Below are 15878 nucleotides of genomic sequence, written 5' to 3'. Positions count from 1 at the left end.
TTCTTTATTTCTATTTCAATTGGATACCAAAACAATTTAGTTTTATACCTGTCTATGATGTTCTTACTTACTTATTTCCTCTAAGTTTCTTTTTTTGTCACTGTATAGTTGTTTTTATTTTTACTTGCAGAACTTAATGTTGTTTTTAAACTCTTGATCATCTATGGGCCTCTGCCACTCTATATATTCGTGTAGGACACCTATTGGTTATTAACACATTGAAGAAATAGAGAGGATACAATGATGTTTTGTTACAACGTTTTAAAATAAGCAACATATTTTGCCTGTCTTGTGCTTAGGGACCGAAGCAAAACAATCTAAAAACCTTGCTGACAGCCATCAATTCAGTTTGTATTTATATATTTAGCCTTTTGTGGTGTCAGATGATTTACATATTTAGGGTTAACATAGAAGAACAGTCCCTCATCCAATAACTGTATAGGAGTTACCTTTGAATTGTTTTGCCTTCTGATCAGAGGTCCCTCTCTCATATGTATCATTAAGTTTGCTTGCTCAGTTTCTAACACTTATTCTCTTCAGTGTTGTTCTCTGGATACTTATCAGGATGCATGCCAATTTTTGCTGAAGCACATCAGTAATTGACCAGCATGCTGCTTTGGCATTTTACAGCTCTTGCACTTAAGGTTATCGTGTGAACTTTGACCCCTCACCAGATGCCCCCTCAAGAGTTGTATCAGTGTTTCTGTAGAATTCTTTGAACCTCAGACTTTCTTGGAGGGTATTAGGACACGTTTTCTGTTACAGAGTAACTTGTGTCTAATTTCATCATCTGAGAGATGGATGTCTCTTTCATAGGTATTCATTTAAACTCTTAAGAATGTTCTCTCTATGAGCAAGGCCGCTATCAGATGAGGATGGGAAGTGTTGAGTTCCTCAGATGTCCATAATGGGTGGGGTACGGAGTTAAGCATCTCTTGAAGAATGAATGCTGAAATTACGATTGGCCATCCCCTTGCTTTGTTTCTTTGTGACATTGTTTTCCCCTCGAGGAGTTTGCTAACCTTTCTAGGAGCAGGCTCATATTTCTGGTCTGTTTGCTACTCATGAATGTACTTAGTGACTCTACCTAGCTACTGAGTTTCAGGAAATCCAGTGTACCCACTGCATTGCTCTGGGAAAACACCACACACTCAGCAGGATTTTCCCTGCACTCTGTTAGTTTATTTACATGTGTTTCTGTCAGAGCTGGACATCAGCACATTATTACGACATGGCATTCTTGCCCATTTGAAACCTCAGGGTGAAGAAACTCTCTCACCCAGGGAACTAAGAAGCAGTTTCTACTTCATACACTGAAGCAGTATATAGTTGGGTACACTAAATAATGTAGCACTCTTCTATCCATCACAATAGACAGAACCCTGTGCATCACATATTTAACTGGGTTATATGACAGTAGTGAGTTGGCAGAGGAGTATCTGTACTGATGTGAGGTCCAACCTTCTTGAGCCCTGCAACATTCTAACTACAATATTTTCTGTTTCTAGAGTTTGTAGCTGAAATATGTTGCCAGAGTTCGTAGCTAGAATTTACCGAGTTGACTGTAAACCAATGTTTGGAACAGATCCTATCCCCTGGTCAGTGAAAGAGTATGCCCTCATCTTACTCACTGAGGTTGTGCGGTAAAGGGCGACTTCCTGAAGAGCCTTCCCAGATTGTGGCTTTTAGAATATGCTACTTTTACACCCTCACACCTTCTCTTGGAAACTCTCTGTCATGCTACTGCCCACATATTTAAGCTTTATACAGTCCTTCCAATGGCTTCAGAAGTTTCACTCATACCTTCTCCCCTACTCCTGCCTGGTAAATCATAACCCTCAACTGAAGTGTCTGTGAATATCCTTGACTTGTGAGCTATTGTTGCTTCTGAGTGGACCCCATTTGACAGTTTACTGACGTGTCCATGGGTTGGACCTTTCCCGTTTCTGAGTGGTATTGTATTGTATTATGGAGGTATTCATATTGTGCTCACGCACAGTACTGAAAATCCTCCCCATACGAACCTCTGTCAAAAATAATACCCTCTAACCAACCATGCGTGGCACATGGAGTAGCCTCTTGCTCGACCATCCCTAAAGTGCATTAGGTTTCACAGTGCACGTGTATTATTTAAATGTCAACAAATACAATAGAATAAACAGTGGTAGCCTGCAGCACAGTGCCCTCTTACATTCTACACATGTATTGGCAGAACCAGGTTCGAGTAACATCTTTTCATTTTCAACTCCTTACATCTGTGGAAAACTGACTGCAGCACAGATTGTCACAGGAAGTCCTTTAGCTGATGGCCCATACCTGCCATAGTGTCAGCCCATCAACCAATGGAGTATCGACTATCCACTCCCTCATCTAGGAGTGGCCATAATCCTTTGAGGTGTCCCCCTCAGTCCAGGTTTGGCAGCGGGAAGTCTCCTAAGGCTATCCTCAGGTAGCTCCCAGCGCTGAACATGCCAGTCATAATGCTGCAGGCATTCCCAATCACACCGGATTACCTCCTCCTTCCTTTCTGTGAGGCAATACATGTTGTAATTTCACCATGGTCTTTCAACTGTGACTGGTCAAGAGGCTGTAAAGCAGTGCGTCTGCTTTACAGCCTTGACTGCATTTTACATACACTTAATGCACATAATAAGCAAGATAGTCCTGCAGAAAGCATTAATTGACTTGTTCACCTCTATCATTGCAAAAATCTAGAGGAGGTTGCAGACACTGCAGTACTTTATCATACCCTTACCCTTGGCCCCTCTTTGGGGCTACAGATATTGTGAAGTATTAGGAGCTGGTTTACGTAGCTCTTAAGGCTTGCAGGACTCTGTCATTGTGGGCAGTGAGTCATACTCTTAAGCTAAGTGCTTCAGTCTACTCTAACCATTCCTGGAGCTGTTGGAAAATGCTCAGTCTTTAATAACTTATCTAGCAAATTTCTCAACTAAGTCCTTTTTGATGATGATGCAGAGATGAAGGTGAGGCAGTTCTCAGAACCACAGAAGATAAACCTCCATTCAGATTTTCCTATAGACCTTTGTTAGTAAAGTTTATTAAATTGTGTATCTGCTTTCAGACAAACTAATGCAGAAGAAAAGCCTATTTTAAACCCCGGAAAGTTAGCCTTAGGGGAGGATTTGAATGCAGTCTTAGAGATGATAGATATCTGCATGGCTGCTGTAACCCTTTATTTCAGAGATAACACTGCAAGGATAACAGTGTCTCTCTTCCTTTGGGAACCTTCCTATTGATGGTAACAGTGACAATAAAATTAAAACCTACATGCATGCTTGCCAATAAACAATATGGTTATGAACTTGGATCATCTCAAATGGGCTATAATGCATCCTCCCATTCCTGGGGATTAATGGTAAGGTGACATAGAAGAAATATCTATTCCTTCCAGGCATTCTCAAGCAAGACTGCTGGGAAAATGGCAAATATTCCTGCAGTTTGTCAGGAAGCAATAGACAGCATTCTGAATCTGGAAATAGACAGCACTGACATGTAGCACCTTCTGTAAGAGAGGGCCTCAATGGCTTTCAGTTTGGTGCTAAGAAGGGGAGAGCCAGTCATTCACTTCTTCGGGAAAGGTTTTGAGTGAATTTTAGGGCCTTCTTCAGTTCATGGGTCAGTAAATGGCCAGTGTCTGAGAGAAAACAAATAGTGGCATCTTAAACGTCTCTCCTCAGACTACACATGAGGTCTTCCAGCAAGGCTCCATTATCCTTCTACACTGATAGGGATGCCATGCAACCAGTGGAGCGATAAGGGGCTTCTGACTAAGTGGCTTCTGACTGACTGACTTTATGATGTCCTCAAAGGACACTCTCCTTCTTGGTGACATCACGGTAATACTTGATAGCTTTTCAGTCAGAAAGCTGTTAGTCCTGGATTTGACACATTAGACATGACAGGCTATAAATAGCCCTGTTGTTTTTAACATAGCTGAAGGGAAACACTAATAAAGAGGGCAGTACTCTACCTTAAGGCAATTATCATGTGATAGGTCCCACTAAAAACTACAGGGCAACAGCCCTCATTATGGCCTATGCATCTGGCTTTATCAACAAAAGTACACCAACTCCAGAGCATAGGAAACCCGCCTCATCCAACACTAGGTCTTGAACTAGTATAGAGAGCCTGATGATGTTACATGCCACAATTGTGGGTGAGGGTTTTGCATCCTTATTAATTAATCTGTAGAACAAGGCAGCAGAGCCAAATTGTTGGATTACATCTATACTCACGTTAAACACAGACCGCCTCTCCTCATTGTTTCAGTACGGCACTAACACTATTATTGTGAAACTTGTGCCCCAGTCACTAAGTAATAAGAAACTCTGCTTCTCATCTTCATGTGACCTGGTCCATAACCCATGCAGGTTAGTATTCTTTCCCTGGGGCAACAAGTTCTGAGGATCCCATTCAACCGCATCAGCCAATAATTTCAGCTTACATTCTTTGGTTTGTGGAAGCCAGTGCTTAATTCTTTTCACTATTTTTGCCTATGCAAGCTTCATGAGCAAAGCATGGATTAGTGAATACACCTTGTGTTGCACTAATATTATTAATAGAAATTAAATGCACAACAGATGCAGCTTCTCCATTAATGGGTGCAATATGACTGGATTCCAGAGGAAGGCAAGAAGAGCAGAATTCAGATAGATAAGGATATCTGATAGAAACTTTTAGTTGCAGATTCCTTACCTTAGAATTTTCCCCCAGGCTTCAGACTGGATCAGGAGATTTTTTTCTTCGAGCAATACCGTTGGGCGTCGGTAGGTGGCGTTGGTCAACTCCGCGGGCGTCATAGTTCCCGTTATAACATTGGGAGTAGTACATAGATGCTGCCTGCGCTCAGTGAACGTCGCTTCTTTTCTTTCCGTGCCACATGCTGATCCGGAGAGAGCTACCCTAGTCTCTTTTTGACCGACTTCTACCCTTTTGTTGAGTTTTTGGTACGTTTTTTGGTGCATTGTGGATATCCCCAAAGATCGGTTTCAAACTCAGTCCCTCAGCTTATGGTGGCCCGGCGCTCGACTCTGCGTAGGTCCCAGGCCCCGCTGAAGGGGAAGGTCTTGAGACCGATCGCGGACCCACCACCATTCTTCTTCCTCGAAGCCTTCAGGCCAGGGTAAGAAGAAGTCAAAGAGATCCCATCACCCTTTGACTTCACCCCGTCGTTCGGTTGATGCGATGCAGGAGGAGTGTCGGCGCTCGAGGCCTCCGTCTTCAGAGCCAGCTTCTAGTCCCGCTCCACGCTTCCCCGAGTTTCCGGGAGCCAGAGCGACCCCTGTCCAATTAAAGGAGTTTTATGAGGCCATGTGCCCCATTTTTGGGCAGGCCGACCCTGATATGACACCTTTGGGCCCAAGGAGTCCGGTTGAAGGGCCTTCGGGTTCCGCACTGGCAGCTCTGGCCACTGAGGTCTCCTCCGGATCAGCTCTCGGATCCGCACCAACGCTGATCGTACCATTGAGACCTTCCCCGGTTCAATTGTCGAGGCTCCCGACGTCGGTGGTGCCCACCATCGACCCGATCCTCATCCCTGACGACTCGGAGTGGGACCAGTGTCGGACGACGCTGCCTCCTTCTTCGATGGGGCCTACTCACTTCAGGTCGGATTCTGACCCCTTCTCTTATGCATATGAATTCAGGAAAGGATTGGAGGGGTCCCTGGACACTTAGGAATACCAGGATGACCCTAACTTGGACTGGGCACAGGAGTTGGGCTAGGCCAGTGGCCTAGACACTTCTCTAGAGGCTGACAGCCGGTCTCCTCCTACTGTGGCTACGGCGGAGGGAGCGACTTATTCAGTGGTGTTCAGTAAGGCAGGTGAGGTCCCCGGCCTTGAGCTGCCTACTGTTCTAGTCAGGTGTAATCTCCTGACAGAGGTGCTTCAACCAGGGGCTTCCACATCTGAGCCTCTTCTTCCATTCAATGTAGCCCTCACTGATGTCCTATTTGGTACTTGGTCCAGACCCAACACAGGGGCTCCAGTGAACAGGACTATTGCACGCCGCCATCGGCCTGCCACAAACTACCCTAAATTCCTGTCCCATCCCCTCACGCCTGAGAGCCTTGTCATCAGGGCATCCTCTTCCTCGAGTGCTTTCCCTTCCGCACCCCCGGACAGGGAATCAAAAATGCTGGAACAATTTGGGAAGAAGATGTTTTCTTCCTCCAGACTCACACTGCAGTCAATAAACACCTCATGCCTTTTGGGTCGCTGTACCCACTCTTTGTGGGATACGGTCGCCAAGTTCTGCCGCAGATCCTGGAGGAGGCCCGTGCTACCATTTCCCAAGCTGTCACCGATGGAAGAGATGCAGCAAAGTTCACAATCAGATGTGGGCTGGATACGACCAACTCTCTAGGTAGATCGGTTGCAACGACGGTGGCCTTGAGGTGCCACGCCTTGTTGCGTACATCTGTTTTTTTTGTGGGATGTCCAACAGACTCTTATGGACATGCCCTTTGATGGCTCCCGTCTCTTTGGAGACAAGGCGGACTTGGCTTTGGAGAGGTTCAAGGACTCCCGGGCTACGGCTCATTCCCTCGGCCTTTCCACTGCCCCTCGCCCCCAACAGTCTGCCTTTTGCCCTTTTCGTGGCCATGGAAGGGGCTCCCTGTCGTGTCCCTATCCCAGCCACCGTGCCACCCATGCTGTTCAGCCGCTGCGTGGCCAGGGACGTAGAATCCCATATGGGCATGGGACAGGGAACCAGAGGCCTACCCAGTCCACCCCTTCCCCTGCTGCAACCTCCAAGCCCTCCTAGTCCGTCCCCTCACTCCGATCCAGTTGGCAGCAGGATTTGCCATCACCTGCCCCACTGGGAATCCATCACTAGAGACAGGTGGGTTTTGCAGATAGTTCAAAAGGGCTATTCCCTCCTCTTCAAATCTACCTTACCAGCCATGCCTCCCTCAATCAGCCAACTTCCGGAGGACTTACGTCCTATCCTAGACCTTCAGGACTGAAACTACTTCCTCAAGAAGGAGAAATTAAAAATGTTCACCCTGGTTCAGGTGCTGTCTGCCTTAGACCCAGGAGACTCGATGGTAGCATTGGATTTGCAGGACGCTTATTTCCACATTCCCATCCTGCCGGACCACAGACGTTACCTGCGATTCGTGGTAGGTCACAACACTGTCAGTTTACCGTGCTCCCCTTCAGCCCTACCAGCACCCCTTGGGCGTTCACGAAAGTGATGGTGGTGGTTGCAGCTCATCTGCGCAGGTTAGGGGTCTCAGTCTTTCCCTACCTCGACGACTGGCTGTTCAAGGCGGACTCGCCCCAGAAAGTCATCTCCCACCTTCAGACTACGGCGAGACTCCTGCATACGCTGGGGTTCACTATCAGTGTGCCAAAATCACACCTGACTCCCTCTCAGACACTACCTTTCATCGGAGTTGTTCTGGACACAGTGCAGTTTCTGGCTTATCCTCCTGAAAAGCGAGTCCAAGATATTCTATGATTCCGATCTTTCAGCTTCAGTCTTGGATTTCAGTGAGACTGACTCTGAGGCTGCTGGGCATTATTGCCTCTGAATCCTGCTAGTGACTCATGCCAGATGGCATATGCGGGCTCTGCATTGGGATTTGAAGTTCCAGTGGGTGCAGTATCAGGGAAATCTCTCTGACACGGTCCACATCTCGGAGGGGACTTTGAAAGACCGGCAGTAGTGGCTTTCGAATCTGCATTGGGTCCACGGCAGAGACCTCTCCATCCCCCAGCCAGATCTATCCATAGTGACAGATGTGCCACTTCTGGGATGGCGCGGCCACATGGGAGAGGTGGAGATCAGAGGCCTCTGGTCTCTGGCGGAGTCTGGACTCCATATCAATCTTTTGGAGCTCCGGGCAATCAGGCTTGCATTGAAAGCATTTGTTCCCTCTCTCAAAGAGAAAGTAGTGCAAGTGTTCACGGACAACTCTACCGCCATGTGGTATTGCAACAGCAGGGCGGAGTGTGGTGCTGGACCCTTTGTCAGGATGCGCTACGCCCTTGGGCATGGCTGGAGCTTCAGTACATTACCCTGGTGGTTCAACATCTGGCGGGCTCTCTGAACGCCAGAGCAGATGAACTCAGCCATCGATGCATAGCCGATCACGAATGGCGTCTCCATCGAGAGGTGGCGCATGGTCTCTTTCAGCAGTGGGGAAGAGCCTTGGTTAGATCTGTTTGCCTCCGCAAAGAACGCGCAATGTCAGCAGTTTTGCACGTTGGAGTTTCCAAAGCGGCACTCGCTTTGAGATGCTTTTTGTCTCAAGTGGAACTCCAGCCTCCTTTCTGCCTATGCCACTGCTTCCCAGAGTTCTCAAGAGGATCAGGAACGACCGGGCCCAAGTTATCTTGGTGGCTCTGGACTGAGCACGGAGAGTATGGTATCCTGAGCTATTAAGCATGGCCACGGAACCTCCACTTAGACTGCCCCTTCGGGAGGATCTTCTGTCACAGCAGCAGGGGACGGTTCTCCACCCGGACCTGTCCAATCTCTGACTTCATGCGTGGAAACTGAGCGGCGGCAGTTGACTGCTTTTGACCTTCCACCCGAAGTCTGTGATGATAACTTGGCAGCCAGGCGTCCCTCAACTGAAACAGTATACGGCTGTTGTTGGCATAAATTTGTGGCATGGTGTACCAACAAATCTGTTGACACCCCCGCTGATCCTCTTTCTGAGGTTCTTTTGTTCATTCTTTCTTTAGCCCAGCAGGGCTCTGCTTTGGGCACCCTTAAAGATTATTTATCGGCTATTTCAGCCTTTCTTAGGTTACCTGATCAGCCTTCACTCTTTAAGTCTCCTATTGTCAGTTGATTCCTTAACAATCTCACCCATTTGTTTCCTTCCACTTCATTTATCATGCCTCAGTGGGACCTCAATCTTGCACTTACATTCTTAATGTGTACTCCCTTCAAGCTGATGTACAATTGTCAATTACAGCTCCTTACTTTCTAGACCTTTTTAGGGTCGAGCCTGTGTCGCATGCTCTTGTGCATGCATATCGCTTGCGAGACACTTTAATAGTTAGAAAATGCCTCTGAGCCCCATCCATGTCATGTCAGTGTCTTTCATTGGTTTGTGGGCTTGCCTTTTAAAATCTGCTTGCTTTCATTAGTGGAAGGCATGCATATGTCATGCCTTTTCTTGTGGTTAGCCCTCCTCGAGCGTAGCGACCAAGTACTGAAAACATGCGAGGCTTGCTGTTTTCTGTCCGGTTTGTGGACTACTTTTTATTATCGTTTTTTCGCTGCGCAATCTCACTGGGCAGAAGTCGAGCGCTTTGCATGATATCGACCCTGTTACATAGTTAATTGCACTTTTTTTGTTTGTTTTTGCAGTGCCAGACTATGGACACAAATTAAATACACGTTCAGGAGTAGAATTAAAAATACATTTATTTTTTTGCCACAGGGGAATTATCGTCACTAGCACACATCACGCATAATGCTTCTAGACATATAATGCGTACGGTCTCCATTAAAAATTGGCCTTATCACCACATCTAATCCTCTACCAGGCACTTAACACAAGCCCCAGCAGCGCCGGAAGGCCTCCAACCCTTCAGGGTGCCTCCCATGTCTTCGGGGAGGGGCCCCACTCAGCCCAAAGCCTATGGAGACTCGGGCCCCTTATCACTTTCTGCTGGGGGGGTTGTTATTTTTCGTTACACAACTATCTTCTACCCACATCACAAGCCTTTGAACACACACATTCGAAACAGACAGTCAAAAGTCGGCAAAAGAGCAAAAATTGCTAAACGTTAAGTTGCAATGACTTCTGGGAATTCCAGGCCAACCTCCCTGCAACAGAGGCACATGGGCCTTGCATAATGCGCCAACGAGTAAACAGATTTGACACAAAATTAAATGACAATGGGGATAGATAGGTAACTGCAGCGGAACATCGTACAATCAATATTTCACATCTGAATCATGATGTTCCTCAAGTCAATTACTATAACTGTTTGAAAACAATGCACCCAATACTAATTAATGTGAGTGCAACACGTGTTTGCAAACCTATGGGGATCAAACAGCGGCAAAGTACAAATAAGTTAATAAAAGGAGAGTGGAAATTATCATAGCCGCAGCCATAGGCTGCTGCTTTTGATGTTCACACAAGAATGTCTGAAGCAAATACAGCTTGTTAAAAATTGTGTGTGTGTGTGTGTGTGTGTGTGTGAGAGAGAGAGAGAGAGAGAGAAAAAAAAAATATTTGAGGCATAAAGCTTCCTACTGGTAATTTGAAGAGAAGAATTTGCATGTATATTTTGCTCATGTATTTCAGTTCAAACGCATGCCTTCCTTCGGACCTCGATGCAGAGTACTCAGCAATGGCACTTAAAAGAGATTTGAAAGTAGCCGATAGACAGACAGATAAAATGTTGCATAATCATCATAGTTAGGGATTGCCACATTCCTACAAACCCACATTTAAACTACAAAAACATTAGAAATATCAAAAGTTCTAATTGAAGCCACTACTGTAATACTTTATTACATAACGTATTCTACGCCTTACATTAACATATTACTTATTAACATGATGTAAACATTCAATTAACTATAACTCGTCGTGTCTGTATGTAGTGTGTAGACATGTTGTCATGTTATATGTTTTTATATTCTTACTGTTGTCAATGTTGCTGTCAGAACTTCCTTGTTAGGGGCGAGCGCAAAGCGCTCCATCCCCTGTAGTAAACTCTTTGGGCTTCCTACCGCACCCATGTCACGTCAGTCAATTTCATTGGTTCGTGGGCTTGCCTTTTAAAATCCGCTTGCTTTCATTTGTGAAAGGCATGCATGCTTCATGCCTTTTCCGGTGTTTAGCCCCCCTACACAGCACTGGTAAACTACTAAAAACATACGGGGCTCAATGTTTTCAGCATGGTTTCCGAACTACTTTATCTGTTTATTTTCCACACAACACGATCTCGTTGGGGTTTACATAGCACGATCGCACTCGGTGTTTCCGTTTTCAATTTCAGCATGATCGTGCTACATTTTACATAGTGCGATCGCGCTGCGTTTTTTGTCCTTTTAATTTGTGTGGCAAGAAAAGTCCGGTTAGGAGTTTACAACGCAAATAGCTCTAACTCGAGCAAACGCAAGACCCGTTGCATTGAAAATGCTTGTTTCTTGTTGCCATCACTTCTGCTCGCAGAGTGAGTGAGATTCAGGCTCTTTCTTCAAAGCCCTCAAACTTGTCTGTGCACCCTGACAAAGTGGTGTTGTGCACTAAGGCTTCCATCCTTCCCAAGGTCGTTACACCTTTTTACATAGGCCAGTCCATCACCGTCTGGACCCAAAAAGAGCGTTGACGTTCTATCTCAATCGTACCAAAGATTTACGGGTGGACGATCATCTCTTTGTTGGATATGTGGGTGCAAAGAAAGGGAAAGTGGTGCAAAAACATACCATCTCTCAATGGGTACTTCTTTGCATCAAGATGTGCTACTCTTTGGGCAAGAAGCAACCCCCTCAGGACTTGCGTGCTCATTCCACCAGAGCGACTGCTGCTTCCACTGCTTTAGCACGCAGAGTACCTGTCCTGGATATCTGCCAGGCAGCTACGTGGGCATCCATGCACATGTTTGCTAAACATTGCTCCCTGGACAGTCAGGTCTGTCGGGACGGCTACTTTGGTTGTTCGGTCCTGAAGGACTTTCTAGTATGATCTTGGTTTGCAGCCCACCTCCGAGGATGGCATTGCTTGGGTATCTATTCTAAGTAAGGAATCTGCAACTAGAAGTCTCTATCAGAACCTTCAGTAACAATATATCTGGTAGCGACATATCCTAGTTGCAGATTCCATACCGACCCATCCATTCTCCCTGCTTGCAAACTGATTTCTAGAGACGGGGCTTCCCTATTTAGGGCCTTAGCTCTGGTGCACCAGTCTCAATGTTCTTCACGGCTGTGCGCTTTGGCATGGAAAAGAAACTGATGTTACTGCGCTGAGGCGGCATATATGTACTACTCCCGACGTCATCACGTCGACTACGATGCCAACTACACCCGCGGGGTCGACCAATGCCACCTTCCGACGCGCAAGGATACTGCTAGAAGAAAAAATCTCCAGATCCAGTCTGATGCCTGGGGGAAAATTCAAAGGAAAGGAATCTGCAACTAGAATATGTCTCTACCAGATATATTGTTAGCGAAGGTAAGTAACTTGCACGTTTACAGAATAGTGGTTACCCATCTGACAGTAGGAAAGTTTGAGGACTTGTGACTCCACCAGCTGCTTGACTGACTTTGATTTTAGGAAAGGAAGCAGTGCACCTACCAAACTTGCTAGATGGAATCTACGACTGAGGCTCCCACTACTTTGCCTGCAAACAAAATGAGCGGAGTCTGTGCTCTGGTTTGGCCGGGATTCCACTTCAAATTATTTTCCAGGGCCTTGACTTGACTTGACTTGTGCTTGTGGTCAGTGGGTAAATTGTCTAGGGGTGACCTCTACACATGACAGATAGCAGAAGGATATATTTTCCAAACAGTTCAGTCTGATAGCAGCAAGCCTTCAGGTAATAATTCCCCAGATAGGCAGTATAGGTGCAGTGAATACCATCTCTTTACATATATGGCTAGGGACAATTCCATTTGGAAATGTGGGCATTAGGGTGAAATAGAGTTGTCTATCCACAGCCATTCAATTCATTCACCCATTCACCCTCTACTATGTATTCATCCATATTCACCAACAGCCATGCATTTTTCTACCCTACCATATCCATTTACTTCTGTTTCTCTTTTCTTCCCTCCTGACTCATTTCCTTTCTCCACTCACTCTCTGTTTGCCTTTTGTTCTGTGTTTACAGGAATGCCTGTCAATATTTGTACATGTTATTGTGTAACTATGTGCCTGCACATGTGCTGTGCTTGAGAAGATATGTCACCAAAGGGTCCTTTCTGTAAATGCATTATTCAAAAGTTAAAACTTTAGCCCTTATGATCTTTCTGAGCCTTTTTATCTCTAAGCATTGTAATAACTTTGTTGGGTTTTTATCCTTTTTGAAATTAACATCTTCAGAGTCAGAGAAGTAAGGATTGTTTTATTGTTCAGTTCCTTTCCACCCTGTACAATATTATATTTGTTCCATTGCATTCCTTAGAAAAAAATAAATCTGGTGAAAATAGATTTGATACCATAAACATTTTTCCCATTTGAGACCTTCTGTAAGTTTTGTTCTTAAAGTCAAAATTGAGAAAACATGACTAGGTTTTTGATGTGGTTCATGTTTTGTCAAAATACGGTTTTTGTCATCTTAGGGGTCTTAAATATAAGGTCCCAAACATTTCCACTAAAATATTTTCCCTAAATGTGTTGTCTACGCTGTGGCTGTTCTCTTAGACTTCTGCATATTCAAATATTCACCTTAATCCCTGGTAAATCTGCCAGCTTTTTCCATGTAACAAGAAAGTAGATTTTCACTTTGGTAGTTTTCCCTTTTAACATTATACTTTAGAAAGATCCTTCAACGCACTCTCACAATATTTTAACCTGCTATTTACTGCATTTACTGTAGAGTTCAACAGTATTTGCTCAGCTGGCAACAGTGCCAGCAAAGCTTTAATTCCTCCACTCCTGCTAGTACTTTCTTGTTTAATTTTCGTCATTTCTTTCCTCAGCCAGTATACTGACAGATGCTAGGCAATATATTTTCCCTATTTTCGTTGGGTTGTAAGGCTTGTTCCCTTGGAGATTTATTTGGAGTGTTGAAATTTAAGTAGAGTCGATGAATGGGTAGTAAGGTTCAACTTAAGAGATATTTGAGAAGTATATTAGTCTTGTTTAAAAGCAGATCCCAAGTAGAAGAGCTGATCCCTTACAAAGTAGTACTCTGTGTAGTCTGATCCTGGAATCACTGTAGCGTGAGCTCCAGTGCACCCTCTAATGCTCTCCTAATATAAGCACATGTTTAAAAGAGGCAGCAGATACAGCCTCCCCTTTAATGGGTGCAACATGACTGGATTATGTTATGAATGTATGTTCTTTAGTGTTTACATAGTGCTTACTGTCTGAATGTGGGGCGCTAAAGCACTGGCCTACATGGGTAGCACGACACATGGTGTAGGGTGTGTGGTTGGAAGAGTTCTGGCTTTAGTTCTATTCGTATGTGAAATGTGTTTTCCTGTTGTAGATGATTATTTCTAACAATACATATTGGTAAAGTATAATCTATAATTAAAAGTTTTGATCGTGAGAGAAGTACTATACTGAATCAAATAATTTTGTTTGTTCAGTGCCGATAGATGAAATATCTATTGTAAAGAACTAGCTATTGTAAAAGGAAGACCAGTGGGCTTGTCTGATCACCTTATTTCACTATGGATAGTGAAACCTATTTAATATTTTGCCAATTAGATTATTTCTTGTTGTCATGTTCATTAATTACTTAGCATCAACTGGAATTTCATAATTGAGAGTATATCTTCAGGGATCCTTTGTTCTTCATTGTATTGCTTTTTTTGCTATGACACTCGTTCTTATAACTCATTGCTTTACTACATTGTTGTTTGGGTGAAAAAGTCCTCTGCATGGTGACTGACATGCACCTTGCCCTGAGTGCCCGAGCTGCATGGATATCTGGACCCCTGGTACTGATTTTTGTTCTTTGGCTAACACACTCATGCATGTGTGCAGGACTTAGAACTGTTTCGTGGTCAGATGTTGCCAGGATTTGTGATACAAGTGCGGTGGTGGAGACATGTTTAGTGATCAATAGTGTGAACATAGCTTTTCACCTGTGGCCCGGGAGTAATGTGTACCAGCCCACTCCTGTAAATTTCCGTTTCTGTGCACCTAATTCACTCTTGGCCTACATGATGTCTGTATGTAATGACGTGCAGTGTGTAATGCTTGAGTGTGCATGCCTGTGCATGATACATGAAACTGAGGCCTGTGGTTTCCATTTTAAAAACCTACGGTCTGGAAAAGCTATTTGAAGTTGAGTAGTACAATCCCTTAGACTGGAGATATGGAGAGCATCCTCTGCGCAAATCAGAGGTCTCCTTCATTCAAGGAAGATCTACTGGTTAGTGTGGCCTGGGCTCCTTGTCAGGCGAGATGGTGGGTCCCATAAGGTTGGCACTGTAGCACCAGGGACACATAGCAAAAGAGAGGTCTTAGACCGTTCCACCTTTGTGAGGCATGTGTCAGCGAAGGCTAAAAGCTAGATGTGATCCCTGGTTACTCCCTGGCCTGTGTTTTGAGTTGATAAAGATCGGAGGCACTCTTGCTGTGGCAGACTGTCCTTTTGATAAAGGACAGTAGAGAGGAGAGGACACTTTATAGACGTACACACCCACAACACGAATTTCAAAATGTCAGACACTAAATTACAACCATGGCTGGATACACATTATAAAGGTGGGAGCACGAGTGCCACAGGTTGTTAAACAGAGTTGCTTACTAGCTTGGAAAGAAGGTCACCAAGACTTCCAGCTATTGTCACCAGGACTAGGGGCTAAGATCTGCCAGTCTTCCTCCTGGATGAGAAACTACTACCCAGGAAGCCAAGCTCTCTATCCCTGAGCCTCGAGCACTGGAATTCTGCTCCATGCCAAGATGAGCAGAACCTGTGAGGAGGAGAGCACCGGGAGGGTGCGAGACCAAGTGGGGGTTCCGGGAGTGGATCACACTGATCAAAGTGTTATACATCCAGTCCGGACCTTTGCAAGAGTATGGACCACCGGCCCCTTCTTGTGGAAATCAGCGACTGTCCCCCCTCCCCCCCCCATGTGCCAGGTTGTGGCCACTGTCTAGTTAGGGTTGACGCCTTTGCTGAGTGAGATCGGCGAACCCCGCGTGCTAGGTGGCAGCCACTATGACGTTAGGGCTGTCAACCTGGTCGTGT

The 15878-nt window shown here is 45.2% G+C and overlaps 1 protein-coding gene across 1 annotated transcript in view; it reads left to right on the top strand.

Annotated features, from left to right (window-relative positions):
* Nucleotides 1–15878, top strand: part of ACOXL (acyl-CoA oxidase like) — a 981865-nt gene that overhangs the window by 169561 nt on the left and 796426 nt on the right. The window lies entirely within an intron of this gene.

The sequence above is a fragment of the Pleurodeles waltl genome, chromosome 5 (genome assembly GCF_031143425.1).
Source record: "Pleurodeles waltl isolate 20211129_DDA chromosome 5, aPleWal1.hap1.20221129, whole genome shotgun sequence".
In the NCBI taxonomy this organism is placed as follows: Eukaryota; Metazoa; Chordata; class Amphibia; order Caudata; family Salamandridae; genus Pleurodeles; species Pleurodeles waltl.
The sequence above is the reverse complement of the archived record's forward strand: the minus strand, read 5'-3'. Positions and strand labels throughout refer to the sequence as shown.